The sequence below is a fragment of the Rutidosis leptorrhynchoides genome, chromosome 1 (assembly GCF_046630445.1).
Source record: "Rutidosis leptorrhynchoides isolate AG116_Rl617_1_P2 chromosome 1, CSIRO_AGI_Rlap_v1, whole genome shotgun sequence".
Classification (NCBI taxonomy): Eukaryota; Viridiplantae; Streptophyta; class Magnoliopsida; order Asterales; family Asteraceae; genus Rutidosis; species Rutidosis leptorrhynchoides.
Genome location: NC_092333.1, coordinates 553,689,534 through 553,698,751, shown reverse-complemented (window position 1 = coordinate 553,698,751; position 9,218 = coordinate 553,689,534). Strand labels below are relative to the sequence as shown.

Sequence of the window (9,218 nt, the reverse complement as noted above, 5' to 3'; positions counted from 1 at the left end):
CAAAGGACAATTAACCGGGGTAACAATTAATCAAAACGTCAAACATCATGATTACGGAAGTTTAAATAAGCATAATACTTTTATTTCATATTTCATCATACCTTTATTTACTATCATTTTAATTACTGCAATTTACTTTATCGCAATTTAAATTCTGTCATTTATATTATCGTCATTTATCTTTAAGCTTTATTTAAAATCGATAAACCGGTCATTAAATGGTAAAAACCTCCTTTTATAATAATATTACTATATATAATTATATATATTTGTATATAAAAATAGTTAATAAAAATATAGTGTTGAACTCAGCTAGCTCCCTGTGGAACGAACCGGACTTACTAAAAACTACACTACTCTACGATTAGGTACACTGTCTATAAGTGTTGTAGCAAGGTTTAGGTATATCCCATCTATATAAATAAAAAAAACTTGTATCATATTTCATAGTATTTCGTAGTAAAAATATAACTATTTCGTATACACCTCGCATAACATCAAGTTTTTGGCACCGCTGCCGGGGATCTCGGCGAAACGCATATTTTTACGCTATATTTTAGTAAAACTATATTTTTGTAAAAATATATTATTTCTTATTTCATAAAAATATTTTGTATTTATAATAAGTGTTAAAAATAATAATAAAAAAATATATATAAAAATATAAATATTTTTAAGATTTCGTTTAAAATATATAAAATTAAAAAGTATTTTTATTTTATTTTTAGTTTTTTTTAAATATAAGTTTGTTTTTATTATTTGGTAAAAATTAAAATCTGAAAATATATATATATATATATATATATATATATATATATATATATATATATATATATATATATATATATATATATATATATATATATATATATATATATATATATATATATATATATATATATATATATATAATTAAAACGAACTGGGCCGAACACTGTAGCAGCCCAACTTATGGCCTGGATCCACCGTCCATGCGACCGCATGGCCTCATAACAGAAGACTCATGCGATCGCATGAGCCTGTCTGACAGGTCTGATCCCAGAGCTGGTACGGTTTAGGGTTTAAATTATTTATTATTATTATTAACCTAATTAGGGTTAATTATTTTATTAATTAGTTTTAGTTTTATTTAATTTATATTATTAAGTTATAATTAGTTTTATTAAATATATAAACTTAACTTTTATAAAATAATAATATAAAAATAATATTTTTATAAAAATAAGTAATATTATCATTTTTATTTCTTTTTATAAATTGTATATTTTAATCGTTTAATTCATAATTTGTATATTTTTCATTCGTAATTAGTTTTAAGATTAGTATTTTTCCGTTGTTAATTTTTATTTCTAGATTTTAAGACTTTGCCGTAAAATCCCTTAGGTGCTTTTTCTTTAGATTGAGATTTAGGCGCTTTAGAATTTTGCGACGCCGTTTTAAGATTTTAGTACTTTTTAAGTTATTGCCGTTTTGGATATAGAATTCCTTTTAAGCTTTAATACCTTTAGACGTAACTTTTAATTCTTAGTTTTTATACTTTTAAGTTTCGACGCGCTACGTTCTTTTTATTATTTTTCGACCATTTATTTTTTGACATTTTTCGACGCACTCTTTTTCTTTCTTATTTCTCGACGCTCTAGTTTTTAGGACATAGAATTTTCTATTTCTTCTCTATAATTTCAAAACGTAAAATTATTTTAAGTGGTTAAATTGATAGACATCCAAAATTTTCTGGTTCGTAGTAATAGTTGGATTTGTTAGTGGCGAGTTATGGGCTTCCAATTTAAAGGGTCCTGGCTACTTGCTGCATCTATTGGCTATTCGAAACGTGGGCAAAATCAGAAAAGTCTATTAATTTGATAACTTATATAATTTTTATCTTTTATAACTAATAGGATATTCAGTGAATGCACCGAGCAAAACGTTCACCACCTTTCATACATTCACCACCTGTAACTCGATCAAGACATCTAGCCAATATTGTCGCCGTTGATTTTTCTTTAGAATCATCATCAAGTCGACCAAGTACTCCAATTCAAATTTTCGATAATCCATTTTTTGAACCCGACCTCACAATTGAGAATCCAGAGAATATTCAAGGACAATTCAGAGATCCTGAACCACTAATCATTCCTCCGGAACCACAAATTACTCATTCAGAGATTGTCGAGGAAGAAACCATTAAATCAGAATCCTCTAGTGATTCAGATTCAACAAATTCAATTATGGAAGTAACGAAACCTCTAAGTATGGAAGACCGAATGAGAGCCACACGCACTGGCCAAGGACACGCCATTATTAAGCCAGACATTAATGCGCCAGATTATGAAATCAAGGGACAAATCCTACACATGGTAACTAATCAATGCCAATATAGTGGTATGCCAAAAGAAGATCCAAACGAACATCTTCGAACCTTTAATAGGATTTGTACTCTATTCAAAATCAGAGAAGTTGAGGATGAACAGATCTATCTCATGTTATTTCCCTGGACTTTAAAGGGAGAAGCCAAAGATTGGTTAGAATCGTTACCTGAAGGGGAGATTGATACATGGGATGTCTTAGTTGAACAATTTCTTAAACAATTCTTTCCGGCATCTAAAGCTGTGAGACTTCAAGGAGAAATTGTTACATTCACGCAGAAGCCAAATGAAACTCTATATGAGGCGTGGACAAGATTCAAAAAGTTGTTGAGAGGATGTCCTCAACATGGTTTAGACACTTATCAAATAGTATAAATATTCTACCAAGGATGCGACATTACTACACGAAAAGACATCGACATAGCAGCTGGTGGTTCCATTATGAAGAAAACCGCTACCGAAGCTCACAAAATTATTGATAACACAGCCTCCCACTCACATGAGTGGCACCAAGAAAAAGATATTTTTCGTTCATCTAAAGCGGCTAGAGCCGATTCTAGCCATGACTTTGATTCCGTTTCCGCAAAAATAGATGCTTTCGAGAGACGAATGAAAAAGATGAATAAAGATATTCACGCAATACGAATCAGTTGTGAGCAATGCGGTGGACCACATTTAACGAAAGATTGTCACATTGAACAAATGATGGAACAACGTGAGAATGTTTCCTACATGAACCAAAGGCCGGGAAATAATTATCAAAATAATTATCAACCACCAAGGCCAAACTTTAATCGAAATCAAAACATTCTTTACAATCCAAATGGACCCAACAATAACTCGTACAACCAACAAGGTCCGAATAACCAACCAACTCAAAACAACACTTTCAATCAACAAAGACCTAGCTTGTATAAACCACCACAACAAATCGAAGAGAAAAAGTCAAATCTAGAAGAAATGATGGCAAAGCTAATGGAATCTCAAACAAAATATATAACATCTCAAACCCAAACAAATGAGAGGTTTGATCAGTCACTAAGAACTCAACAAGCTTCCGTTTTGAATCTAGAAAAACACGTAGGTACTCTTGCTAGCATGATGAGTGAGAGGGAACAAGGAAAGCTACCGAGTAATACTGAAGTAAATCCTAGGAATGAGAATATTAATATGGTGTCAACAAATTCTGAAAAACCAGCTCCAGAAGATGGGAAGGTTTTCGATGTGAGTAATAATGAAGAAGTTACAACACCACCACCACCCGAGTATGTAAAGCCAGTGGTGGCACCATACAGACCACCCATCCCGTTTCCAAGAAAAAGAGTTGAGTATGAGAAAGTAATAGGTAATAAAGTTTGTGATACCTCTGGAAATAAGAAGAAGAATAAGAAAGTGCAAGAAACAAAAACCGTAAAAGTAAACCCAGTGAAGACAGTTCCACCAAAACCTCCACCCAGGTTAGGTGATCCAGGTGAATTTATTGTTCCTTGTCTACTTAGTGATTGTGTCATGTATGATGCACTAGCAGATTTAGGTGCAAGTGTGAGTGTTATGCCTCTTTCATTATATAAGAGATTAGGAGTAGGTGAGTTAAGTCCAACAGAGATGAGTGTTTGACTCTTTGATCAAACCATTAAGCACCCAGTTTGAATTGCTGACGACCTACCCGTTCAAGTGGGTAATTTAACCTTTCTAGTCGAATTCATTGTCATTGACATAGAAGAGGACCCAAACATTCCTCTAATTTTAGGTCGACCATTCTTAGCGTCCACCAGAGCGTTATTTGATGTAAGAGAGGGTAGAATGACACTTAGTAATGGTGACAAATCAGTCACCTTTGTGATTCGAAAGACTAAATCTCTACCAACCAAAACCGTTGAACCAACAAAAACGATTGGTAAGAACCATGTTATTTTACCAACTCCAACGGTAGTGCTTAGCAATAATAAAACGCCTAAGTGTGGGGAAGATGAAGTAACACCTAATGATGACCTGATAACAAAGAACCCCTTTGTTGATACGAAATTAAATGACCCCGTTATTAATAGTTCAATGAAGAAACTTATTAAATGGATTCGCGATGCTAGAACCAAGGGGAACTTTAAGTTATGTAACCGGTTAGTATCTAATCTATCGCCTAATGAAAAGGCGAAACTAGTTGGATTTGTGAATATTACACAAGAATCTAACCAATGGCTTAAAGCAAATGTCACAGATATGCAAGTTGATTATGGTCCAAAAGAAATTGACGATGAAGTTAATCACAATTTCGACACCACAGCTACCTAAGTGTGGGGAGATTCAAATGTTCTAAAAAGAAAAAAATGCTGTCTAGAGTTAGTTGTTCTGTTCTCGTGTAGTTCCGAGAATGGAATCCGATTGCTCTTTTCCACTAGCAGACACTAAAGAACTAGTTTTCTCCCCCCATTCTGAATTTTTGTTTTGTAGGTTTTGTATAAAATTAATTTGCATTTTTAAATTTAAGTTTTGTGTGAATTTAAAAACAAAAATTACTTTATATCATTAAGTTTAAAAAATGATTTCTAAAATTCATCGTAAGTTGAAGACTAGGTCATGGAACCGAAAATTGCTTTACCCGAGGGCGGGGCGAAAAATTTTGTTATCATTATTTTTAATTTTATTGATCTAAAGTATATAAAAAAAATAAAAAACCCAAAAAAAATCTTTGCTTTTAAAACAATCGCTTTAAAAACGACAAATTTTAAATTTTGTCGAGGGACGGACTAGGTAAACATACCGAAACTACTTAAAGTAAAAGGAAACAAAATTTTAAAAAAATTATTCATTTAAATTGTTTTAATAAATAAAGGTTTTATAAAATATATATATATATATATATATATATATATATATATATATATATATATATATATATATATATATATATATATATATATATATATATATATATATGTTTGTAGTTTATCTTAAGTACAAAACTGGGTAAAACAGCGCACTTTCACAGACTGGCATTAAGTTCAGCCAAAACTACTAATTTTGACGATAAGACGCAAAACATATGTGAAATTACAACAAAAGGAATGAACGATGAGGCGCGCCATCTATCATTCGACGAGCTTAATTTTGTGAAAATTTGAAAAATTTTCAATAAAATGAATTCAAAATCATGTTTATACATATTTATGAACGATAAAACTAGGTGTTAATGCCGAAATTATTGTTACCTCGGAGAGAACATAAATGGTGAAACAACCCAAAATGCTTGAATTCATTTAAAATGGAATAGAAGAGAATAAAAAGGCAAAGAAAAGAATAAATAAAAGCTAAGTGTGGGAAGAATTTACCAATTTCTTTAAAACAGATATCACATATTTGGTACAAATTATTGCAGGTACTTTTGCTTTGGACTAAACTAATCAGTTTTACCCGATTTATTATAATACCTTAGAATGAAAAGATGGATCTACACGATGAATCAATTCCATCATTAAAAGGAAGTAAAGTCTTTCGAAAAAGACACGCGCTTCTTGATTTAGGTCAGAAAGTTGTCGTCCAGACCAGCTGTAGGTTGACGAAAAATATAGAAAAGTTATCTCTAAAATCAGTAGAAAATCCACAGACCTCAGGATCAAACAGGGTCGCCAAGTGGTCAGACTTATCCTAACCATGAGAGGATCTGTCTCGTAAAATGGGGAGGGCGCCGTGCAAATTAGCTTGATAAGACTAATGAATCAGACCCCCAGAAAGGATAATCTCCTTAAAAGATTAAAAATCAGCTTTTAAGCCTGATATTACTCAATCCTTGAGATTGACCTTAAAGATTGAGAATTACAAACTCATGAAATTCAATGATATCTAAACTCAAGCTTGAACGAGAAAATATTTTGATCAAAATTACAAACCAATTTGTTTTCTGAAAACCCTATTTTCAATACGTTCATTACCATTGAACGTAAAATCTTAATAATTCACCGGAATTCATTAGGTCACCTGAACCAAATCGGGTGTCAACCGTAAGAACGGTGGTTGGAAAGGTGTAATACGTTTTGGAAAAAGAGGTAAACTGAACCCAAGGTATGTAGGCCCGTTCAGGATCATCGAACGCATTGGACCGGTAGCTTATCGGCTCGAATTACCACAACAACTCACCGGAGTACATAATACATTTCACGTTTCAAACCTTAAGAAGTGTCTTGCAAAGGAAGATCTCACCATTCCTCTTGAAGAAATCCAAGTCGACGAGAAACTACAATTCATAGAAGAACCAGCCGAAATCATGGACCGTGAAGTTAAACAACTCAAGCAGAGCAACATACCGATCGTTAAGGCTTGTTGGAATGCTCAAAGGGGTCCCAAGTTTACTTGGGAACGAGAGGATCAGATGAAACGAAAGTACCCACATTTGTTTCCCGAGAACGTAAAATAGGTACAATTTTAAAATTTCGGGACGAAATTTATTTAACGGGTAGGTACTGTAACGACCCGGATTTTTCCGATCATTTTATACCTATGAGATTAATATTTACATAAATTAAACCTTACCAACATGATAAATAATCTAAATTGTTGAGATTTATGTTTTTAAAAAGAGTTTTACACAACGTTTGACCGTCCAATTTGACCGATGATATCACGAACTATATAACAAACGATAATTATACGTTTGTGTATATATATGTATTTATATATATTTAACGTGATCTAAGAATGGTTTAACATCTTATTGTGTACTAATAACAATAAGTTATAAGTATACTTTGAGACTACTAACTTAAGTTTTCAAAATGATAACTATACGTAACGTTATTTGACATATATACCTTTAACCTATAATACTTATACAAGTATCGTATAAATATGTATTTAATCACTTTTAAAGGGCTTATATACATAAAACAATATAAGTATATTTACAAAAGATAGCTATATTTGAATTCTCGTTCCGTTTCCTCAAAATTTCTACATGTATACCTAGAGTATATGTACTCGTATCATACCCAGCTCCTATACGTATTTACTATTAGTATATACACATCACAATCACTTTATTAGTAGCCATGAGTCAGCCAATTTTGGATCTTAGCATGCATGATTAATCAATTTGGCATATTACAAGACTTTTGCACAATATTACAAATTTATACATCTTTTCACCACCATTTATACTCCATTCCAATTTCATTTTTACTACACATTTTCTCTAACCAAAAACACACTCTTAGGAACCTTAAGTGTTCTTCACAATCTCAACAAATAACCATGAAGATCTAGCTTCAAAAACAAGCCTTAATCATCATAATAAATTCCTTACAAGAAAACTTCAATAATCCTTCCAAAAATACAAGTTTACTTCCAACCTTTTGATCCAACTCCACCACTCTTTTGGTTCTAAGATTTTTCTCATCTTTTACAGTAACTTTGTCCAAGTAACTTGAGGTAGTAACTTTGTTCATAACCTTATTCAATTCATATTTATATAGCTATCTTATTTTGTGTTGTAAAATTTTAACAACAAGAACATAGTTTGAATGATTTCAAACTTGTTTGCAAACTAAATAGATCCTTCTAACTTAACTTTTAAAACACTTCAAAACCTATAATATATCATAATTATATGCTAACTTAACAAGATATAACTTGGTTTTACAAAGAACATCTTAAAAACTGAATCTACGTCGTCGGAGTGCAACCGGGGGCTGTTTTGGGTTGGATAATTAAAAACCATCTTAAGCTTTGAATTGGAAGTTCATGTTCTGGAAAAATGATATTTCTTATGAATATGTTAACACATAAAAATTTCATGGTTTAACTCAAAGTGTAAGTATTTTTAGAAAAGTGATCAGTAAATGTTGTTTTTATGATGGAAAATGATCACTTTCATAAGTTTCACCAAAGTTTGACCTATAACCTGTGATTTCGAATACAACCTAAGGTATTTTCAGTTCACATTCTTAAAATTTGACTCGATCCAAGGAAGTGTCAAGTTGAACCAACAAAAACGGAGTTGTAATGAAGAAACTACGACTAAAACAAGATCGGGTATCCGAAGCTAGTTTAGCTACGAAAATATTTGGAGAAAAATTAAATTAATCATATATTTCTAATTAATATGATATTTCATATATATTTACTTATGATTTGATTTTATATATTTCAGGACCACCCGTAAACAACACGAGAAGATTAATCATAAGACCTCATGATTGTACGCAACACGTCATTTGACAACACGGTACTTTATGTACGCAACACGTCACTTGACAACATGGTACCATGGGTCGAGATTAATTCTGATCAATACGAATACGATGGGGTCTTCATTTATTTTATTTAAGCAACTAATTGTGGACCACTAACATCGGACTGCTAACTACGGACTAAGAAAATATTAAAAGTATTAAAAGTATGTATATATATATATATATATATATATATATATATATATATATATATATATATATATATATATATATATATATATATATATGTAACGATTACTTAAAAAGAAAATATGTTGATATATTATATATATGGTTAGGTTCGTGATATCTATCGAAGACCAAATCGTGATAAATACCTTCAAGGCAAAAGTGAGTATATAGTCCCACTTTTAAACTCTAAATATTTCGGGATGAGAATACATGCATTTTATGATTTACATTATGGACACAAGTGATTAAAAATATATATTCTACGTTGAGTTGTACCACTGGCATACTTCCCTGTAACTTGGTAACTATTATTTACATGAGGTATTGTAAACGCGAATCCTGTTGATAGATCTATCGGGCCTGACAACCCCAACCGGACTGGACGACCAGTATTCAACGGTTGCACAGTACTTCGTTTCGGTAACTACACTTGGTACGGTGT

General features: G+C 31.6%; 1 non-coding gene across 1 annotated transcript; it reads right to left on the bottom strand.

Moving 5' to 3' along the window:
- Positions 1–2,609: 2,609 nt before the first annotated feature.
- On the bottom strand, positions 2,610–2,716 carry LOC139886814 (small nucleolar RNA R71). Its single transcript, XR_011772677.1, has one exon. It is a non-coding gene; the product is annotated as a small nucleolar RNA R71 (small nucleolar RNA).
- Between the last annotated feature and the right edge of the window lie 6,502 nt (positions 2,717–9,218).